Here is a 23,628-nt window from a genome sequence, read left to right as displayed (position 1 = left end):
TCAACCTCATGGCTTGGTTTTTGCTCTGACATGCACTGTCAACTGTGGGACCTTATATAGACAGGTGTGTGCTTTTCCAAATCATGTCCAATCAATTGAATTTACCACAGGTGGATTCCAATGAAGTTGTAGAAACATCTCAAGGATGATCAATGGAAACAAGATGCAGCTGAGCTCAATTTTGAGTGTCAGAGCAAAGGGTCTGATTACTTATAATAAGATATTTTGTTTTTTTTATATACATTTGCAAAAATATCTAAAATGTCATTATGGGGTCACTTTGTCATTATGGGGTATTTAATCTGTTTTCGAATAAGGCTGTAACGTAACAAAATTTGGAAAAAGGGAAGGGGTCTGAATATTTTCCGAATGCACTGTACGTCTACTATGTCCTATAATCAGATGGTCAACACAATCAATAGGGAGAAGATGAAATATTTTAATTTCATAATTAGCAAGGAGATCCAAGGAGACATCGTTTTTTGCATCATGCCCTTTAAATGCCATTCTTAAATGATATCTGATGATCTGATGAGATTGTGGCTTTAAAAGATAGGGTCTCCCAAAATTCAAACTCATAAGATAATTGTGACCTACTGTAATACTTGGCCTGCTTCAGATGGAGACTGGGTCACTAGGCGTCCATTGGATATATTCTATACACTATCCTTTACTGCCACCAGCTGGTAACTGAGATGAACTACACCATTTTTGCCTCCTGGATGGAAGTGGTTGGTGATGCAAGTTACGTTATTTTGTGTAGACATTCTACAAATATGAAATATATCGAAGGCAGTAGCCAGTAGTAACTCCTAGTATGGCTGTATGGTTGCTGTTTTTTTTAGATCCTTTTGTTTCGCAAAGCGTATTCCCTGATGCTCACTAGGGTGGTTTTATTTAGACATTTACCAATTGTAGATGTTCATCTCAGAGTGAAGTTTTTCCCTTCATACATCTGCCCTACGCTTCTGTGAACATTGATGTGATAATCCTGTAAAACAATCTTAATATTGTAAAAAAGTAAACATATTTAAATGATCAATTCTACTGTCAACATTGTCACCCATCATCATCAACAATCAAATACATTTAACTTGTAAAGCTTTTACAAAGTAATTAGTCACAAATCAATTTAAACCCCAAAAACAAAGATTGCAAAGAAAATGAGAGACTGACGATTAAATATGCTTTTAAGCCCTATAGAGGGAGCCATCTTCCAAGGCTTTAACAACAAAACAACCACTGTTTTTCACTCTGTAATGGAATCAAATACATCAAACACATGGTTTCCGTGTGTTTGATGCCATTCCATTTACTCCGTATTCCAGCTATTATTATGAGCCGTCCTCCCCTCAGCAGCCTTTACTTCATTCCACTTATTCCAAACTTTTTGATTGTATCATTAAATTCAGCATGGGGGTGTGGAAAAAAATATGTGTTAAATAAAGAAAAATATATTGTGTTGTAGAAACAGTCAAGTGATTGCTACTAGGAATGACTAGCTCCACCTTGGCAGCAGACATCTGGAGATGCATTCATTCATTATCCATTTCCGTGACATGCTTTTGCATTTCTTTTAGTGGAAGTAGGATGGATAGAGGTTGCCGTTGCCAGGGCTCTGCTCTTATAATACACTGTGTGAACTCGTGGGGGACGGCTGTATGATAGGCAGCAGATAAAATCCAGGTCTTCCATCAATATTTCATTCCTTGAGAGACAGTGGAGTGGGTGAGGAGCAGAAAGAGCGAGAGAGAGTGAGAGAGAGAGAGAGAGAGAGAGAGAGCGAGAGAGAGGGAAAGGGTAGATGAGTGAGGGGGTGAGGGAGAGAGAGAAGGGGCATAGCTTGACATAGCAACAGCACAAACACGCACAGCTGATGAGAGATACTAAATCTCCAGGCCACAGCACTCCCTGTCTCCCTTTGCCTACGCCAAGCCAAATGGACTGTTTTCATAATCTGATGGGATTTTATAATTAGTACAGATGAAATTCCCTCTAACGTAATTAATTTTGAATCAGACATGAGATTGTCATTCTTCTTTGCATGGCTAGATGTGCCAGGGAGATATTTCCAGTTAGTCAGTTTCATTGGTGTAGCAGGGATCTGGTGGCCTAGCTGTTTCATTGGAATACAATAGGGAAAACCTGGGCGCTGGTGTTTGTGTGGAGAAACTCAAATATTGGGTCCTGTCAGATGATTACATTAATTTGTCTAGCCGTGATCCCCATGTAAATTCAAAGTAGAGTCGAATCACATCGTATGCTTCAGCACGGCGAGGATTGATAAATGGATTGATAATTCCTTGGCTTCGCATTTCCACTGGATTCATAGTAAGAGTGCCAGGAATAATTTTGTAAACAAAGATACTTAATATATATGATAAATATGACTGGCAGGTTTGAATGAATTCCACTCTGACTGTTCCTTTATGAAATATATCATAAAAACTATAGTGCCATTAAATATGAATTCATCTAAGCCCTCATTGTAGCTACACAGGAGTAAAAAAACACACACAGTGAATGGGAGGCGAACTGAACTGTAGGAGTAGTGCTATGCATTGTGAATTGATTGAGGTTATAAATATTCCCCGCCTTAGGCAGTGCTAGTCCACATACATAATCAATGTGGCTCTAACAGATGTCTCAGCCCTGCCAAAAAACAAAAAAAACAGCATAGACCAGCATACATTTCAAGCTGTTCCATGCTGATCTTTGCTGTTCGATGTTGGTCAAGCTGGTCTGACCAGCTTGTCTAACTGGTTCGTCTGGCTGAGTCTGGTCTGGTCTGACCAGCATGGTCTAGCTGGTTATGCTGGCAGACCAGCTTGTCTAACTGGTTCGTCTGGCCGACCAGTATGGTCTAACTGGTTCGTCTGGCCGACCAGCATGGTCTAGCTGGTTATGCTGGCCAACCAGCATGGTCTAGCTGGTTATGCTGGCAGACCAGCTTGTCTAACTGGTTCGTCTGGCCGACCAGTATGGTCTAACTGGTTATGCTGGCAGACCAGCATGGTCTAGCTGGTTATGCTGGCCGACCAGCTTGTCTAACTGGTTCGTCTGGCCGACCAGCATGGTCTAGCTGGTTATGCTGGCAGACCAGTATGGTCTAGCTGGTTATGCTGGCAGACCAGCTTGTCTAACTGGTTCGTCTGGCCGACCAGCATGGTCTAGCTGGTTATGCTGGCAGACCAGTATGGTCTAGCTGGTTATGCTGGCAGACCAGCTTGTCTAACTGGTTATGCTGGCCGACCAGCATGGTCTAGCTGGTTATGCTGGCCGACCAGCATGGTCTAGCTGTTTTTTCTGTCAGATCATCCTTTGTTGTGTTTTTGCTGGTGACCTGCCTTCGCTGTGTTTGGTGACCAGTATAAGCTAAAGTGAAATCAGCATCAAGTCACATTATGCTGGTTTACAAAGTGATGTTTAATTCCTAGAGTGGATCCCACAATCTGCATTTAGAATGACCACTAAGGTTAGAAAGATGAATGAATGAGACTACCTAAACCATATAAAGTGGAACAACCATTTCAGTAATGGGCGCAATAAATCAAACTAACAGATTGGATTAGTTTAGAAAATTTATGCTATCTTTGTGTAGCATAAAACAAATTAATTGTTTAATTAACCAATCAATGTACATGCAAAAACACAGATACTGCAACAAACAATTCAAAAAATCTAATGACGGAGTGGTTTTGCAGACCGTCAAAATTCAGATTGCTTGTGCATCAATCTCACTGGGGAGTTGAGTTCACTACCTCTTGGTTGCCAGTGACCTGAATTTCCTGTTATCTGTTGGTATGATAAAGATTGTTAAAATATTAGAACCAATAGACATTAGGGAGAACCCTTTTGGGTGCTACATAGCACCCTTTGATTTGCCACTGTAGGGGAACACTTTTGAGTTCCATTTAAAACCATCTCATGAAGAAGCCTCTGGTTCCAGGTAGAACCAATGACAGGTTCTACAGTTATACTTCCAGGATACTTCTGATGTACTTATGGCAGACACTGTTAAAAAGTACCTATAATTTGACAGTAAGTTACTGGCTACTGAGTTGTAGTAGAAATACAGTATTTTTACAGTTGAATTAAGGAGTTATTGTTGTAAAATAACTTGTTGTTTACCTTACTGCACTTTGAAACATAGGTGGGCGGGAGAAATATGCTGACAGGGGCTATTTAACATATTTGGGGGTATGGTTTAAAATATGATGTATTTGTGCCAACCGTTAGTGGAAGTGTTGTACCAGTTTAAGTGGTTCATTATTGTTATATTTATTAATTTGTCCTCTCCCAGTTCTATAGTCTTTGTAAGTGCGGCGCCGACAGAGATGGCCGCCTCGCTTCGCGTTCCTAGGAAACTATGCAGTATTTTGTTTTTCTATGTGTGTCACGATCGTCGTAACCTTGAATAGAGGACCAAGGCGCAGCGTGATAGAACGACATCTTCTTTTATTATTTTGAAGACGAACAAAAACAACAAACAGACGACCGTGAAGCTATTCAAACAAATAGTGCTGACACTAAACACTACACATAGACAATTACCCACAATAGCCTACTGCCTATGGCTGCCTAAAATATGGCTCCCAATCAGAGACAAATGAATGACAGCTGTCTCTGATTGAGAACCATTCAGGCAACCATAGACATACCTAGATACCTACACTCAACACAAACCCATACACTCTAACAAAACCCCCTAGACACTACAACCACCCAAGACAAGACAAATACACAAACATCCCCCCTGTCACACCCTGACCTAACCAAAATATTACAGAAAATAAAGATAACTAAGGCCAGGGCATGACAGTACCCCCCCCCCAAAGGTGCGGACTCCGGCCGCAAAACCTGACACAGAAGGGAAGGGTCCGGGTGGGCCTTCCTACGGCGGCGGCTCGGGTGCGGGACGTGGCCCCCACTCCACCATAGTTAATACCCGCTTTGGTGGCTCTGGCAGATCCTGGCTGGCTGGCGGCTCTGGCAGATCCTGGCTGGCTGACGGCCCTGGCTGGTCATGGCTGGCTGACGGCCCTGGCTGGTCATGGCTGGCTGACGGCCCTGGCTGGTCATGGCTGGCGGACGGCTCTGGCTGGTCATGGCTGGCGGACGGCTCTGGCTGATCCTGTCTGGCGGACGGCTCTGGCTGATCCTGTCTGGCGGACGGCTCTGGCTGATCCTGTCTGGCGGATGGCTCTGGCTGCTCCTGTCTGGCGGGCGGCTCTGGCTGCTCCTGTCTGGCGGAAGGCTCTGGCTGCTCCTGTCTGGTGGACGGCTCTGACGGCTCGGGACAGACGGGCAGCTCTGACGGCTCTGGGCAGACGGATAGCGCAGGCGGCTCTGGGCAGACGGACAGTGCAGGCGGCACTGGGCAGACGGCAGACTCTGGCCGGCTGAGGCGCACAGTCGGCCTGGTGCGTGGTACCGGAACTGGAGGTACCGGGCTAAGGACACGCACCTCAAGGCTAGTGCGGGGAGCAGCAACAGGACGCACAGGACTCTGGAGACGCACAGAAGGCTTGGTGCGTGGTGCCAGAACTGGTGGTACCGGGCTGGAGACACGCACCATAGGGCGAGTGCGTGGAGGAGGAACAGGGCTCTGGAGACACACTGGAAGCCTGGTGCGTGGTGTTAGCACTGGTGGTACTGGGCTGGGGCGAGGAGGTGGCGTCGGATATACCGGACCATGCAGGCGTACTGGCTCCCTTGAGCACTGAGCCTGCCCAACCTTACCTGGTTGTATGCTCCCCGTAGCCCGACCAGTGCGGGGAGGTGGAATAACCCGCACTGGGCTGTGTAGGCGAACCGGGGACACCATGCGTAAGGCTGGTGCCATGTATGCCGGCCCGAGGAGACGCACTGGAGACCAGACGCGTTGAGCCGGCTTCATGGCACCTGGCTCAATGCCCAATCTAGCCCTGCCAGTGCGGGGAGGTGGAATAACCCGCACCGGGCTATGCACACGTACAGGAGACACCATGCGCTCTACCGCAGAACACGGTGTCTGCCCGTACTCTCGCACTCCACGGTAAGCATAGGGAGTTGGCGCAGGTCTCCTACCTGACTTCGCCACACTCCGTTGTAGCCCCCCCCCCCAAGACATTTTTGGGTTTTACTCGCGGGCTTCCAGCCTTGCTTCCGTGCTGCCTCCTCATATCGCCTCCTCTCGGCTTTAGCTGCCTCCAGCTCTTCACGAGGGAGGCGATATTCTCCCGGTTGTGCCCAAGGTCCCTTACCTTCCAGTATCTCCTCCCAAGTCCAAGAATCCTGTATGCGCTGCTCCTGCTGCTGCTTAACACGCTGCTTGGTCCGAGTTTGGTGGGTAATTCTGTCACGATTGTCGTAACCTTGAATAGAGGACCAAGGCGCAGCGTGATAGAATGACATCTTCTTTTATTATTTTGAAGACGAACAAACGAACAAAAACAACAAACAGACGACCGTGAAGCTATTCAAACAAATAGTGCTGACACTAAACACTACACATAGACAATTACCTACAATAGCCTACTGCCTATGGCTGCCTAAAATATGGCTCCCAATCAGAGACAAATGAATGACAGCTGTCTCTGATTGAGAACCATTCAGGCAACCATAGACATACCTAGATACCTACACTCAACACAAACCCATACACTCTAACAAAACCCCCTAGACACTACAACCACCCAAGACAAGACAAATACACAAACATCCCCCCTGTCACACCCTGACCTAACCAAAATATTACAGAAAATAAAGATAACTAAGGCCAGGGCGTGACAATGTGTTATTTCTTACATTGTTACCCCAGGTAATCTTAGGTTTTATTACATACAGTCGGGAGGAACTATTGGATATAAGAGCAATGTCAACTCACCAACATTACGACCAGGAATACGACTTTCCCGACGCGGATCCTCTGTTTTGCCACCATCCAGGACAATGGATCCCAGCCGGCGACCCAAAACAACAACGCTGTAGAAGGGGCAGACGGAGCGGTCTTCTGGTCAGGCTCCGTAGACGGGCACACCGCGCACCGCTCCCGAGCATACTACTCGCCAATGTCCAGTCTCTTGACAACAAGGTAGACGAAATCCGTGCAAGGGTAGCCTTCCAGAGAGACATCAGAGACTGTAACATTCTTTGTTTCACGGAAACATGGCTCACTCGAGACACGCTATCGGAGTCGGTACAGCCAGCTAGTTTCTTCACGCATCGCGCAGACTGAAACAAGCATCTTTCTGGTAAGAAGAAGGGCGGAGGTGTATGCCTTATGATTAACGAGACGTGGTGTGAACATAACAACATACAGGAACTCAAGTCCTTCTGTTCACCTGACTTAGAATTCCTCACAATCAAATGCCGACCGCATTATCTACCTAGAGAATTCTCTTAGATTATAATCACAGCCGCATATATCGACACATCGATGGCCCTGAACGAACTTCATTTGACTCTATGTAAACTGAAAACCACATAGCCTGAGGCTGCATTTATTGTAGCTGGGGATTTTAACAAGGCTAATCTGAAAACAAGGCTCCCTAAATTCTATCAGCATATCAATTGTGCAACCAGGGCTGGCAAAACCTTAGATCATTGTTATTCTAACTTCCGCGACGCATATAAGGCCCCCCCCGCCCTCCTTTCGTAAAAGCTGACCACGACTCCTTTTTGTTGCTCCCTGCCTATAGACAGAAACTAAAACAGGAAGCTCCCGCCCTTAGGTCTGTTCAACACTGGTCCGACCAATCGGATTCCACGCTTCAAGATTGCTTCGATCACGTGGACTGGGATATGTTCCGCATTGCGGCGAACAACAACATTGATGTATACGCTGATTTGGTGAGCGGGTTTATTAGCAAGTGCATCGGCGATGTCGTACCCACAGCATCTATTATAACATTCCCAAACCAGAAACTGTGGATTGATGGTAGCATTCGCGCAAAACTGAAAGTGCGAACCACTGCTTTTAATCAGGGCAAGGTGACCGGAAACATGACTGAATACAAACAGTGTAGCTATTCCCTCCGCAAGGCAATCAAACAAGCTAAGCGTCAGTATAGAGACAAAGTAGAGTCGCAATTCAACGGCTCAGACACGAGAGGTATGTGGCAGGGTCTACAGTCAATCACAGACTATAAAAGGAAAACCAGCCCCGTCGCGGACCAGGATGTTTTGCTCCCAGACAGACTAAACGACTTCTTTGCTCGCTTTGAGGACACTACAGTGCAACGGACACGGCCCGCCGCAATCGCAATCACACTGCACACTGCCCTAACCCATCTGGACAAGAGGAATACCTATGTGAGAATGCTGTTCATTGACTACAGCTCAGCATTTAACACCATAGTACCCTCCAAACTCTTTATCAAGCTCGAGACCCTGGGTCTCGACCCCGCCCTGTGCAACTGGGTCCTGGACTTCCTGACGGGCCGCCCCCAGATGGTGAGGGTAGGTAACAACATCTCCACCCCTCTGATCCTCAACACTGGGGCCCCACAAGGGTGCGTTCTCAGCCCTCTCCTGTACTTCCTGTTCACCCACGACTGCATGGCCATGCACGCCTCCAACTCAATCATCAAGTTTGCAGACGACACTACAGTGGTAGGCTTGATTACCAACAACAATGAGACGGCCTACAGGGAGGAGGTGAGGGCCCTCGGTGTGTGGTGTCAGGAAAATAACCTCACACTCAACGTCAACAAAACTAAGGAGATGATCGTGGACTTCAGGAAACAGCAGAGGAAGCACCCCCCTTTCCACATCGACAGGACAGTAGTGGAGAGGGTAGAACGTTTTAAGTTCCTCAGCGTACACATCACGGACAAACTGAAATGGTCCACCCACACAGACAGCGTGGCGAAGAAGGCGCAGGAGCGCCTATTCAACCTCAGGAGGCTGAAGAAATTCGGCTTGTCACCAAAAACACACTTACAGATGCACAATCGAGAGTATCCTGTCGGGCTGTTTCACCGCATGGTACGGCAACTGCTCCGCCCATAACCGTAAGGCTCTCCAGACGGTAGTGAGGTCTGCACAATGCATCACCGGGGGCAAACTACCTGCCCTCCAGGACACCTACACCACCCGATGTCACAGGAAGGCCAAAAAGATCATCAAGGACAACAACCACCTGAGCCACTGCCTGTTCACCCCACTATCATCCAGAAGGCGAGGTCAGTACAGGTGCATCAAAGCAGGGACCGAGAGACTGAAAAACAGCTTCTATATCAAGGCCATCAGACTGTTATACAGCCATCACAAACATTGAGTGGCTGCTGCCAACATACTGACTCAACTCCAGCCACTTTAATAATGGAAAAATTGATGTAATATATGTATCACTAGCCACTTTAAACAATGCCACTTCATATAATGTTTACATACCCTACATTACTCATCTCATATGTATATACTGTACTCTATACCATCCATTGCATCTTGCCTATGCCGTTCTATACCATCACTCATTCATATATTTTTTTATGTACATATTCTTATTCATTCCTTTACACTTGTGTGTACAAGGTAGTTGTTGTGAAATTGTTAGGTTAGATTACTCGTTGGATATTACTGCATTGTCGGAACTAGAAGCACAAGCATTTCGCTACACTCATTCAAATCTGCTAACCATGTGTATGTGACAAATACAATTTGACTTGATTTGACACTCGAGAGGTGCACTGTGAAGAGATTGCTGTGCATTGTCTAGTAATTTAGTGGCAGTTGGTCATTGGGAAGTTCATGTTTAATTTTCAGTAACTTACTGTCAGCTTGCTGCGATAGTTATTGATAAATTCACAGTAACTTACTGTTGCTGATCACCGTAATGGTCACTGCACTGATGATGTGACATGAAGGTCAGTCTGATGCCAACAAAGAAGGTGAGGCTGGATCCCAAGTGTGCTCACTATAACGAATACTTAGTTGTTACTTAATGTTTCAAGCTTTTCTGTAATCAGAAAACTACTGTTAGCTACTGGCAGCTAGTTGCAAGTGCATTTTACAATAACTTACTGACATCTGGTTGCCAATGCATTGCTAGCAGTTACTGTGAGTTTTACAATAACTCACTGACAGCTGGATGCCAATTAGGTAATACAAAATTCACAGCAACTACTTTTCATTAAATGAATGTCACATGCACAATAACGTTTTAACAGTGCAGCTCTTTCATGTCACATGCGCTTACAACAATTGCAGAACTGCCCATGTTAAAAAAGAGGTGACAACCTTTGACAACATAATCATCAACCACTTAAACTGGTACAATACTTCCATTGACGGTTGGCACAAATACACATATATTAGATCACAATCCCAAATATGCTAATGAGTCCCACAGGTACATTGCCCCCACATACATTTCAAAGTGCAGCGATGACTGTACCTTATTTTTAAAATATTGGGTAGAAAATGTTACCATTTACCATGAAGTTTGTCATCAATTCTTACATAACCTACTTTTATCGCACATGGACTACTGCCCAGTCATATGGTAAAGTGCCACAAAGAGGGACATAGGCAAATTACAGTTGTCCCAGAACAGAGCAACATGGCTGGCCCTTAAATGTTAATCGATTGCTAACATCAATAAAATGTATGTCAATCTCTCCAGGCTCAAAGTAGAGGAGAGATTGACTGCATCAGTACCTGTCTTTGTAAAATGTTGACATGTTGAAAGCACCGAGCTGTCACGCCCTGACCATAGTTTGCTTTGTATGTTTCTATGTTTTGTTTGGTCAGGGTGTGATCTGAGTGGGCATTCTATGTTGTATGTCTAGTTATTTCTATGTGTTTGGCCTGATATGGTTCTCAATCAGAGGCAGGTGTTTGTCGTTGTCTCTGGTTGGGAGCCATATTTAGGTAGCCTGTTTTGTCATTGTGGGTTGTGGGTGATTGTCTATGGTTAGTTGCCTGTGTCTGCACTTGTTTATATATAGCGTCACATTCGTTTTGTTGTTTTTGTATAGTTTGTTTAGTGTTTCTTTGTTAATAATTAGAAGAATGTATTCACATCACGCTGTGCCTTGGTCTCCTCCATTCAACGAACGTGACACAGACACCCAGGCATACCCCACAAGACATGCCACCAGGGTTCTCTTCACAGTCCCCAAGTCCAGAACAGACTCTGGGAAATACCACATCAAGTAACTCAATGAAGCAGTAAAATCAGATTTAAAAAACAGATAAAACTGTACCTTATGGACAAACGTGGACTTTGAAGACACACACACACAGGCACACACACGCACTCTACACACATGTACATTGCAATGTTGTAATATTGTGGTATTATAAATGTTGTATTGTAGTAATGTAGTGGTAGTGTCACGACTTCCGCCAAAGTCGGCTCCTCTCCTTGTTCGGGCGGCGTTCGGCGGTCGACGTCACCGGCTTTCTAGCCATCGCCGCTCCATTCTTCCATTGTTCCATTTGTTTTGTCTTGTTCCCTGCACACCTGGTTTTCATTCCCTAATCACACTGCATGTATTTATTCCTCTGTTCCCCTCCATGTCTTTGTGTGAATTTGTTTTTGTTACATGTTTGTGTGTACACGCCAGGCTGGGTTTTTCCCCGTTATTTCCGTGGCTTTTCACGAGGGATGTTTATTGTACAACATTTGCTAAATTTTTGTGATTGTTTCGCGCATAAACCTTTTACCTTTGGCTTGAGGTTTTGACGCAGTGGCGTCTGTCTGTTTTATTTGCCTCTGCCTTAATAAAGTGTGCGCCTGTTCACAACTCTCTGCTCTCCTGCACCTGACTTCTCCACCAGTAGCGCACACCGTGACAGGTAGAGTGGTGTAATAATGTGTTGCATGTGTGATGCAATTGCCTTAATCTTGTTTGAACCTCAGGAACTAATGGGGATCCTTAATAAACACAAATAAATACAAATACAAATCACATGACATCACATTCCCAGGATGGACAGACAAACGTAATGGTTTGAACCACATATTGAAGAAACAAGGACACAGAGACTCTGGGGTTTCGTTTGAGTGTGTGTGTGTGCATGCCTGCTTGCGTATGTATGTGCCTGCGTGTGTGTGTGTGCATGAATATGTGCGTGCTTAGGTGCATGCGTGAGTTGTTCAGAAGAGCAGAGTTATTTTCTGATACAGCTCCAGTCTGAAACAGAGACCGATCTCCTAGTAAAGTGGAAATGTGTTCAGCTGAAATAGTTAAAAAAATGTTTTGGGTGGCCTGTAATGTTATAAAAAGGCAAACGGGTGAGTCAAACTGTAATTGTGCTGAGAATCAGGGCCAATTACTTAATCCCTGTTTATACCTGGTACTAACATGGGACCTTTGTCTTGCTCTTGTCTACATTCTGATTGTACCCATATTTCCCGAAATGTGTCTTTGCATTGTATTAAAATGTGTCTGTTATCCATCTACTGTGTCTGCATTGTGACCAGATTTCCTGGTCCCTTCCTTTATGCAAATTATTTCACAGATATTCATTCAAAATATGATTTATTTATTTAATGTAAGACACATATGGATGTAATTAGTCAGTGGCGCCACCTGTCGATGATTTTAGAGTGCAGAAAAGTATGATTTAAATGGTTTCTCTGTCCAGATCTGTCTACACCTGTAAGATATACAGACACAATGCGTGTCTGACCACCTCCGGAGGTGGGCAGGTTGATCTGATCACAATCAGACCACAATGTGTCTTTTGATTGTCTACACCTGACTAAAAATGTGGGCACAATCAGAATGTGGACAAGATCAGGACAAAGGACGCAAGTTAGAAGCAGATATAAATAGGGCTTAATGAGTGCAAGCGGGACCTTGTTGCCTGCTGTATAATATATGAAAACATTGTTGGCTAATACTAAATGAAGATTCATCAAATAATAAATGAAGATGAAACATTTTCACTTTAGTTAGGTTGAGAGTAAAGAATCACAGTCAGTTAAATAGACAAAGGTTTTAATTAAAATGTTTTGGTCATATAAAAATTTCACATATGCATACTATTTATAGCTTCAACATAGCAGGCAGTAGAAAATAGTTTACAATGAAAATATGAATAGCATTCAAAAGCATACTTCTAATAAATTCACACTGAAACATTCCTTTACATAATCAATTCACTATGGTTTTATTTTTGGCTGGTCAGGTTGTTATACGTTACAATTCAAATGTAAAGATGTTCCTGGAGTTGGATTACTTAAATTCAGCTAGACACCTGCATAGCTAAACTTTTGTCTAGAGAACGTCAGCTGAGATGTACGATACTGTCCTAGAGACCATTTATTACGGCGATTTCTGCATTTATGGAAGACTGTAGTTCATTTGGTGCTATGACCATTTGTAGTATTTTGCTTAAGTAGATATATCATTGAAGATACAACCGTACCGAATGTGGTCTTCGAGAGCAGGTGAATGAGCACGCTTGCAACAAAAGTTCAAAATCAACTCACTCTAAACACTGTCATCATCCAGCCACAGTGAAACATAAATCAGAACATTGTCTGACCACAACAAGGCTCACTCATACTAAACAGTCAATTCTCTGCCCCAAAACACAGTGTTCAGCTGGGTTGACATCCCCCGAAGAAAGAAAGTGGCAGAAGTGAGGGGGAAGAAATCACTGTAACTTGGTTGAAGAATTTTACCACCACTAGAGTGTGATGGGAACAGTTAATTGAATTAGCCACCTGCGGGCAGCAGTAGCCACACCGGGCCCAAGCAGTCCAACAGACAGGCCGGTGACGAGGGAAGGAGAGCCAGAGACGCAGCACACATAAGCCTCAGCAGAATCAAAAACAGGAGCCAAGAATATCCCTCTCAGCATACAGAACAGTAAAGACACAAACCAAATACATGACACAAACCACCCTTCATTCTGCCAACTTTTCCTCTCAGGTAGTCTATGGAGATTTAAAAAATGAGTGTGGAAACTCTGGGTGTTTGGATCCAACTCTCCAACATGAGGAGTAAACGTTGCTGGTTGAGAGTCCTTCTGCTGTTGCAGCAATCAGACAGCTTGCAGTCATCTTCTGTAATGACTATCACAGTTTCCTTCCTGCGCTAGCTGCTAAAATCGTTTGAGATTAAAATGAGGGCTTACCTCTCCAGTTCTCTGAATCTTTTAAATATTCTCCTGCTGCCACAAGATAAGGAAAAAGAGAGAGAGAGAGGATTGCTGTCAGCCCTGCCAGCTTGCTACCACAGCACTGGAGCCTAGAAAAGCCTATTCAGTCAGCCACTGAGGAGCTGGGTAGAGCATCAGAAATGATAGTTCTACATTTCAACACTAATGGCCTGGTCTGAGGGCTCCCTTGTCTATGCTACTGAGGGCGAAAGAACATTGTGGTAGTCACAGGGTCACTAGCCAGTGTTCCTGTGGTATTGTTCACTTCACACCCCTGTGCCTCCCTCCTCCCTCCATAATTCTCTGTACGCCGGGCCGATTGTCTCTGAGCCATGGGAAGACCTAATGGATGACTGACCACATTTTCATTTACATTACAGTACATGGATTACATTTGGGGTGATTACACATGGAGAAACGTTGTCCCTATATACAATGGTTTAGACAAAATATGCTAAGTGATTTAGCTTAAACATTGGCGGTCGGTGCCGTTTAAAATGAGGGAGGACAATCTTTTTTAATGAGCATGGCCTTATTTCTATTACAGCATATTAGATGACTGTAACATCAATAGGTTTAGGCTACTAAATGATACTCAAATTTTCCATATACCCATCATGAGGTTGCTACTGTACAACCTAGCCTACGAATTAAAGTTTACAATGTAGGTGCACAGGTTGAGATAAATATTTGTGTATTCAAGGTGACAGACAGTGACACATTCAATGCTGCATTGCACACTCTTGTCTGCATCTAGCTGATCTAGGGTGTAATCATTAGTCCAACAGTTGCAAACGAGAGTTTCTATTGGAGAAATTCAGGTATGTTTATCCCCGTTCCCTTCCGTGTGCTTCCATTTAAGAAACGTTTTTCAACAGAATCGGTGGAATGAATACACCCCTGATAACCTCAAACAGTACACTTTCATAGCAGCCATATAGGCTAAACACCATGACAATTTGCTCTTTGTACAATTCCTTCTCGCATCTACGTGCTCTCCTCATCTCACTTTTTCCCTTGGCTTGTGGAATGCTAGCAGCTACACACAGCATACATCGTTGCTGCCATTTTAGCTAACGTCATAGTCAACATAGCTAGCTACTATAACTAACGTGTTAATAAACCCGCTACGATAATGCAATACAATGTACAGCAAGCAGTTTAGCAGTTACACCGGCAGGCCCCAGTGGCAATAAATGTATAAAACCAAAATCTTACCTTGATAATATATTCAATTTTATTTGGAACAGCAAGCCACACAAAATTAAAATGGCCTATTTATATAATGCATATGAATTAAGAGGACAGAAATTACGAAATATTAAAGCATTAGAACTTTTACTAAAGGTTTCAGTCATAGAAAAGTTGTACTTAAATCCAAACTGGTTCTCTAGCAGATGAGTAAGAATGTCTCACCTCATAGTCAAGAATGGCCTTTTTCCTTTTATTCAGATTACAACCTCTCACTTTCAGTTATCTCCAAAATATCGCTATTTTTAAAGTTTGTTGCAATTTCAAATAATACAACAAATATTATGGTTACTCAAATATACTAATTGATATTTTTTTTAAATAAAGTATAATCTTTGTAAATGATATCATAGGACTGGTTCAGTTATGTCACACATGCAGCTAACAAAAATATATGGAAATGTCTGTTCTACCCAAAATTACAACCAACTAATTGCAGCATTACCGCAAAAATAGAAGAGGGAAGTGGAAGGGGGATAAAGTAAGGAACTTGTTTGTCGGCCCTGCATTAAAGATCAAAATTGGTTAAAGAAAATTGTGATACATAAAAAAGTATACCAGTTTAATTTAAGAACCTAAACTGACAGTTGTGCCATATAGTTGGGAAGGATTTCCGATGTACCGATTCCACGGTACATGGTTTATGCAAAATGACACCGGACTCAAAACTTCTTGCAACCAATAGAATGTTATATACTGTATATGGGGGATACAACCATCCAAACTCTGCAGATTTAGCTGTGAAGAGACAGAATCATTATATCATTTGTTTCGGTACTGCCCATATGTAACTTGTTTTTGGTGGCAGGTCCAGGAATGGCTAAAGATTTGCAACATTTACCTGGAGCTAAGTCTGTAAATAGCATTGCTGGGTGATTTGAAAAGTCATAGTCAATCGATCAATAATATAATAATACTTTTAGCAAAAAAAAAGATCTTTAATTTACAATCTGTAGAAACTATGAGAATAGAAAGGTTCAGAACTTTTGTGAAACATCACAGCACAGTTGAAAAATATATGGCAAATCAAAAATGGATTTGTAAAATATACTGTCCCTGTAAAATGTAAATAGGTTCAGAACTTTTGTGAAACAGCAATTAAAAAAATATGTCAAATAGGGTTGAGGGAATCTGAAGGATGGGATTCAAAACAAAACAATTATAACTATTGTAAAATAAATTGTGTCCGTAAAATGTATATAGTATGTATAAGTTGGAAGTAGAAGCCTAAGTGGTGATGTTCACTAATTTACTCCAATTAGGCTAGGGTTGGTAGGGTTAGGGGAAAATAATAAAGGAAAATATATATATATACAGTACCAGTCATAAGTTTGGACACAACTACTCATTCAAGGGTTTTTCTTTATTTTTTACTATTTTCTACATTGTACAAGAATAGGGAAGATATCAAAACTATGAAATAACACATATGGGATCATGTAATAACCAAAAAAGAGTTAAACAAATCAAAATATATTTGAGATTCCTCAAAGTAGCCACCCTTTGCCTTGATGACAGATTTCCACACTCTTGGCATTTTCTCAACCAGCTTCCCCTGGAATGCTTTTCCAAAAGTCTTGAAGGAGTTCGCACATATACTGAGAACTTGTTGGCTGCTTTTCCTTCACTCTGTGGTCCATCTCATCCCAAACCATATCAATTGGGTTGAGCTCAGGTGATTGTGGAGGCCAGGTCAACTGATGCAGCACTCCATCACTCCTTCTTGGTCAAATAGCCCTTACACAGCCTGGAGATGTGTTGGGTCATTGTCCTGTTGAAAAACAAATGATAATCCTACTAAGCGCAAACCAGATGGGATGGCGTATCGCTGCAGAATGCTGTGATAGTCATGCTGGTTAAGTGTGCCTTGAAATCTAAATATATCACTGACAATGTCACTAGCAAAGCACCCCCCCAACATCACACCTCCTCCTCCATGCTTCACGGTGGGAATCACACATGTGGAGATCATCAGTTCACCTACTCTGCGTCTCACAAAGACATGGCGGTTGGAACAAAAAATCTCAAATTTGTACTCATCAGATCAAAGGACAGATTTCCACTGGTCTAATGTCAATTGCTCAAGTTTCTTAGTCCAAGCAAGTCTCTTCTTCTTATTGGTGTCCTTTAGTAGTGGTTTCTTTGCAGCAATTCGACCATGAAGGCCTGATTCACACAGTCTCCTCTAAACAGTTGATGTTGAGATGTGTCTGTTACTTGAACTCTGTGAAGCATTTATTTGGGCTGCAATTTCTGAGGCTGGTAACTCTAATTAACTTATCCTCTACAGCAGAGGTAACTTTGGGTCTTCATTTCCTGTGGCGGTCCCCATGAGAGACAGTTTCATCATAGCACTTGATGGTTTTTGCGACTGCACTTGAAGAAACTTTCAAAGTTCTTGAGATTTTCTGTATTGACTGACCTTCATGTCAGTCAATGATGGACTGTAGTGATGGACTGTCATCTCTCATTGCTAATTTGAGCTGTTCTTGCCATAATATGGACTTGGTCTTTTACCAAGTGAAATGCATTCCTGGTGACTACCTCATGAAGCTGGTTGAAGGAATGCCAAGAAGCTGTCATCAAGGCAAACGGTGGCTACTTTGAAGAATCTCAAATATAAAATATATTTTGACTTGTTTAAACCCTTGTTTGGTTACTACATGATTCCATATGTGTTACATTGATGTAAGCTATAATTTATCTGAAATATTAAAGCTGATATACTTTCCATTACTCTTGACTTGGAAGAGTTCCAGTGTTGGATAGCCATAGCCAGCTCTGCTTGAGTAGGCTAAACTAGCTAGCTGCATTCGCTAGCTAGGTAATTCAAAGTGAAAGAAAAATACTATGAAATGTAGCTAGCTTGCCATCTCTCTCTCTCTCTTGCTTCTCCTTTATTTTTTAAGAAATTAATTTGTTCAAAACTGTTCAACTATCGTCTTTCTCTCTCTTTGAGCCAAAAACTCACCACATTATATGCACTGCAGTGCTAGATAGCTGTAGATTATGCTTTCACAATGAGATTAATTCTCTGATCCTTTGATTGGGTCGACAACATGTCAGTTATTACTGCAACAGCTCTGATAGGTTGGAGGACATCCTCTGGAAGTTGTCATAATTAGTGTACGTATATGGAAGGGGATGAGAACCATTAACCTCCTAGGTTTTGTATTAAAGTCACTGTACTCAGAGGAGGAAGGAAGCTAGCTGTCCTCCGGCTACACCATGGTGCTACCCTGCAGAGTGCTGTTGAGGCTACTGTAGACCTCCACTGCAAAACAGTTTGTTTTAATCAATTATTTAGTGACGTGATATTATTTAGTATAGTTTTATCTAAAAAGCATTACTTTTTTAATGTTTCACAATTTATATTTTCATGAAATTCACTGAGGAGGATGGTCCTCCCCTTCCTCCTCTGAGGAGCCTACACTGATGTGCACTTAAACAAAGCTGTGATTACTCCTCATGCAATGTCATCTGTTTTCACCATAAGCCTCATAGCAGCATAGTGGTTACAGTTGGTGTATGCAAAGTGAATTAAGTGTAATTTTAGGGATTAGGGGGTGTGTTAACTATAGTACACAAACACAAATTGTTGTCATAACCACATCCTTACACTAGCTGCTTGATTCAGGGCCTACATTCTATGTATCCTATCTATGTACAGCATATCCAACATAACATTCAACCTTGGTCACAATCAAACTCCAAATACCATGTATTGATTGATATACAGTCAGCTCAACCCACCACCAGTTTTCAACTCTGTCTGACAGGATCACAACAGCACCGACAAACCATTCACCAGAATCCAAACAGTTATTTTGCATAAAAGACACATAAAGCATTGAAAAGTAAAGCAATGCAACCAAACCATTCTGACAAATCAAAAGTAATTATATTGTAGATAAATGGTGTGCATCTATCCTGGACCCCACAGCCTTATGTAGAGCTTATGACGTGCACAAAGACATGTTATTTCAAGCTTATGATGACACGTACATAGCCTCAGACATTAGCGTTTTTAAACCTAATCCAGACTCCAAATAAATCATCAAGTCATTCACTTTCTATCTTTAACACTGAGCACTTTGTACTGTCTGAAAGATGGCTGACATGCATGTTCACTATGTTAGTAGCATTGTATTTAAACTGGCCTAGCACACACAATTCGTTATGAGACAGTTCCGTTTTCAGTCTTTTGCTTATTCTAAGGGGGGAAATCCTACTGCAGTACTCAATTGTTGACATTGACATGTGGTGTAGAAATGCTGTATGAAATTGCAAATGTAAAAAAGGGGATGACTACAGTATTGATGAATGAGCAGAAAATACATTGGCTGGGTTCACAGGAGGTTGGTGGCACCTTAATTGGGGAGGACGGGCTCGTGGTAATGGCTGGAGCGGAATCAGTGGAATGGTATCAAATACATCAAACACATAGTTTGTTGCCATTCCATTTGCTCCATTCCAGCCAGTATTATAAACAGTCCTCCCCTCAGCAGCCTCCACTGTCGGGGTTACAACCAATGAGGAAATGGATACCTAACAATACAGAATAAATGTGTTCTTGCTGTTATAACAGTAATACAGCGTAGTCAACTACAGTTTATAATTGCATAATCGTATTGCACTGTGTTGTTGTATACCTGAACATGCAAACGTAACTAAGCTCGTGTATGATCGAGGGGCAGACATTAATTCACCTGCTGCTTGGGTTATTCTGACTTTCCTATGCATCTTTCAATATTCTAATTCAGTCATCATGTTCAATGGTTGTTTCACACATCTTATTGCAGTGTTTTCCTGGCAAGTAGTATAAGCTAGAATCATGAGCCCAACTGCAGCAGGTTTGATGCCTATCCTTAGTATAACAAAGTGTGGTGGAATGTTAAAGTAGCCTGCTATCACCTGCTACTCAATAACAGTGTTTGGGTTTTTATATTCACACACAGAGCATCAGACACCACAGTGATCAATACCAAACCTCAGATAATGACGTCTTCACCGATGTACTCAAACGACCACGTTCTGTCCAAACGCCAAACTCAAAATTACACCCTACCACACACACAGTAAGCACCAACAAATGACTGCATCAGACAGCCTGCTTTAAGGGATAAATAAAACCATAAGCAAGGGAGTTTGGAGATCGAGAGGATTTGGACACTGGACAGCCACGTACTGTATTTTGGATATTGAATACTTAATGATGACAAATTAAACATTGGTGGAGGTACTGACTTTCTCAGCGGAGCAGACAGTGAAGTTGTTAGACAAGTGATGATTGGTCGCACGTTTGAACACACAGTAGACTCAGAAAGACAGCATTAAACATAGCTTCATCTGAGATGACTTGTACAAAGTAACCACAGCAAGCAGAGTATTTGAAAATATGAATCGACTATCCTGTATCATGAGAGTCTTGCAAAAAAGCAATGAAAGTTATTGGAGGGTTAAGCATGTTCATGGATCATGTATAATCATATTGTAATCTGAATATTCAACAGAAGTTATGTACATATGGGTCATAACAGCACGGCAAGCCTTTAAGCTCAGTCTTAGACATTTTCAGCGTATAAAATGTAAATACTTTGTCGTTAATGTTTGTTATTTTGCAAACTATTCCGGTAGACTAACCAAGCCAGATAAAATTGTGGTGTAGTAAAAAGAGGCTGTAATATTTCCCTGTAATATAATGGCCAGGTAGTGAGGAATAGACAAACAAACAAATAAACAAACAAAGAAGTCTCCCCATAGAAAACATGTTACATTTGTTGAAGCACAACAAACATGTAGGTCCACCGCAGTGTGCGATGGGTCGACCTATTCTGTATACTGCTGGCATTCCACAGTTTATTACTGGCCTACTGTGTTCAACCTTTTTTTTCTTTATTGCTTTTTTATAATAACATTTCAGCTTAAAAAAATCTTATATTATAGAGTTTTTTCCTATTTTTCTTATAAAATCTTACAAAAAAATCATATACAATTATATTACATGTCATAATATGATTCTCTGGCTTTTGTCTTGTTGAACATAAAGGACATTTAGTTCTTTTTTTTTGCACAAGATGTTATAGAATATGCATTGAAATAGGTTACTACAGAGTAGCAAAATGAGGATACACAGACGAAATGTACAAAAATTAAATACATGCATACATACATTACAGTGCCATGCGTACAGTCATTTTGGGAAGTCAATGATTTCAATTGGCATTTTGTTCCCATTATATTAAATGTTCATGCTTTCTTGCTATACATACATGACATGGCTTTTACAAAATGCAGAGATACCAACAGCTACAGGTGTTGTAGCTAGCCTATACCACTCACTAAACTATGTCTGGTTCAAAGGTACCAGATTCTCTCTTGCTATTTAGGTTTCAATGCTTATGATTAATCATCACCACAGACAAGAGATTTGAGAATGAAACGAGGGATTTAACTTGTCAACATTTTTAACATGAGAGATTCATTCTTTGCTAATAACTCTGAGACAAAGAATTTTGTAAGGAGGGTGATTGTTTAATGATGGAGGACCCCTTTAATTGCATTTATTTCACTAACGGAGGAATGGGAAAGCCCATGTGCAGTTAAAGGCATTATCTTGATAACTAGCGAACTATCATACTGAAGTATAAACCACTCTTCTATTCTTTACATTAATATGTACGCCTACAACATGATGCTTTCATGATGGTTAATTCTACTAACCATTTTTCTCATGTAAGCTTCTCTAACTTTTGGTCCAAACACACACAAATCTGCTTCAGCTGCCCTGCTAGCTTTATCTGTCCTTTTTGAGGAGTAACTCAACCCTTTCAAGCATCATATAAAGAAAGCAATGCTTTCTCAGTCATAACTTTCAAATAAGAATAACCGAAGGACAGCCACATCCTTTTACATGAGAGGCACTCTGTCACATGCCACAAGCCACTCTAAGATTGTGTCAGAGGTCAGTGATGACTATCTCCTGCAATCTGACCTTGAGAGTGTGCTTCTCAGCCCTTACAGAGATCTTATCCAGACGTAGCTAGTTAATGCGCTTGGTTTTCCCCAGGGGAGAGGGACTACATTTTGGCCACTCTGGATCGTAGAGAGGCTACTGGAGGAGAACATTGATATTCTCTGGAAAGTTCTAAAGTACATCAAGCATGGGGCCATAAAAGCCATTGGGATATGAATACCAATGGTTGCTTAAACTAGAATAATTGTGATGTATGACATTGCTTTGAGGTTAGAACCAATAAGACGTCTTTTACTTCCAGATTTCATTTGACAGAATGTCCACATTTACAAAACAAATCAAGTGTTTTATCTGCACCCAAAAGTTGTTTTTCCCTCTAATTATTTGGCACCATAGAATTTCACAAAAACAAAAAGAGCTAATATACAGTATCTCTGATTAAATGATGACCTAACATGTAGCCTGTCGTTTCTAACCCACCCAATCATTTATTTTGTTCATGACCCATAATCATGGGCTAATAAAACATGTGACACTGAAATGTGTTAAACACTAACCATGCCTCGTCAACCATGATGTTCAGATGACCCCATATCCGAGCCCAGTTATTATGGCAATACAATCTTCAACCTCTGCAGTACTCCATCCTTTTGGTTTTACTGCTTTAAAGAGGCCCTAGTTCATTCTGCTAGGATTTCTAGAACATGCATGACTCTATTAAATGAGTACCTTGCTGCAGTTCCACTGTAATTGTTGGCTAAGAACAGATGTGAAAACAGAAATAAAGCAGATATACTTGTCTTCCTTTAAAATGTACCTTGACAATTGTACTGTGCAAGATAATTCTTAATCATGGACACAGTGTATGCCATCTGTCCAGTTCAGCTGTTCGCTTGGGTGTTCACCGAAAAGACAGAATGGAATGTACTGTTGGTATTCATTATCTCTGTGTACTCTCAAACAAATTCTAATGTATAGATCCTTCTGCCTGTCATTCATCAAACTAATCATACTATAAGGGTGGTCATATATGCCAGTGAATGGCCAGATTTACTATGACAAATGGTAGAAAACAATTTAGATAACTTTGACAACCATCCTGGAGGTAGACATGTCTCTCATTGTCATGCTAGCATGCTTTGCTCAAGGTACTGTAGATTTACAATTGTTAAAATAAGATGTATTATTCACATACACATAACACTGTAAGTGAATGTAGGCGTTTGTAGTTGCATCCTGGCTGTGTGCATGTGTCTGTATGAACAGCAGAGGGAACCATGAGCAGACTGTGCAGATAA

The sequence above is a fragment of the Salvelinus namaycush genome, chromosome 24 (assembly GCF_016432855.1).
Source record: "Salvelinus namaycush isolate Seneca chromosome 24, SaNama_1.0, whole genome shotgun sequence".
NCBI classification, from domain to species: domain Eukaryota; kingdom Metazoa; phylum Chordata; class Actinopteri; order Salmoniformes; family Salmonidae; genus Salvelinus; species Salvelinus namaycush.
Note: the sequence above shows the minus strand (reverse complement) of the source record.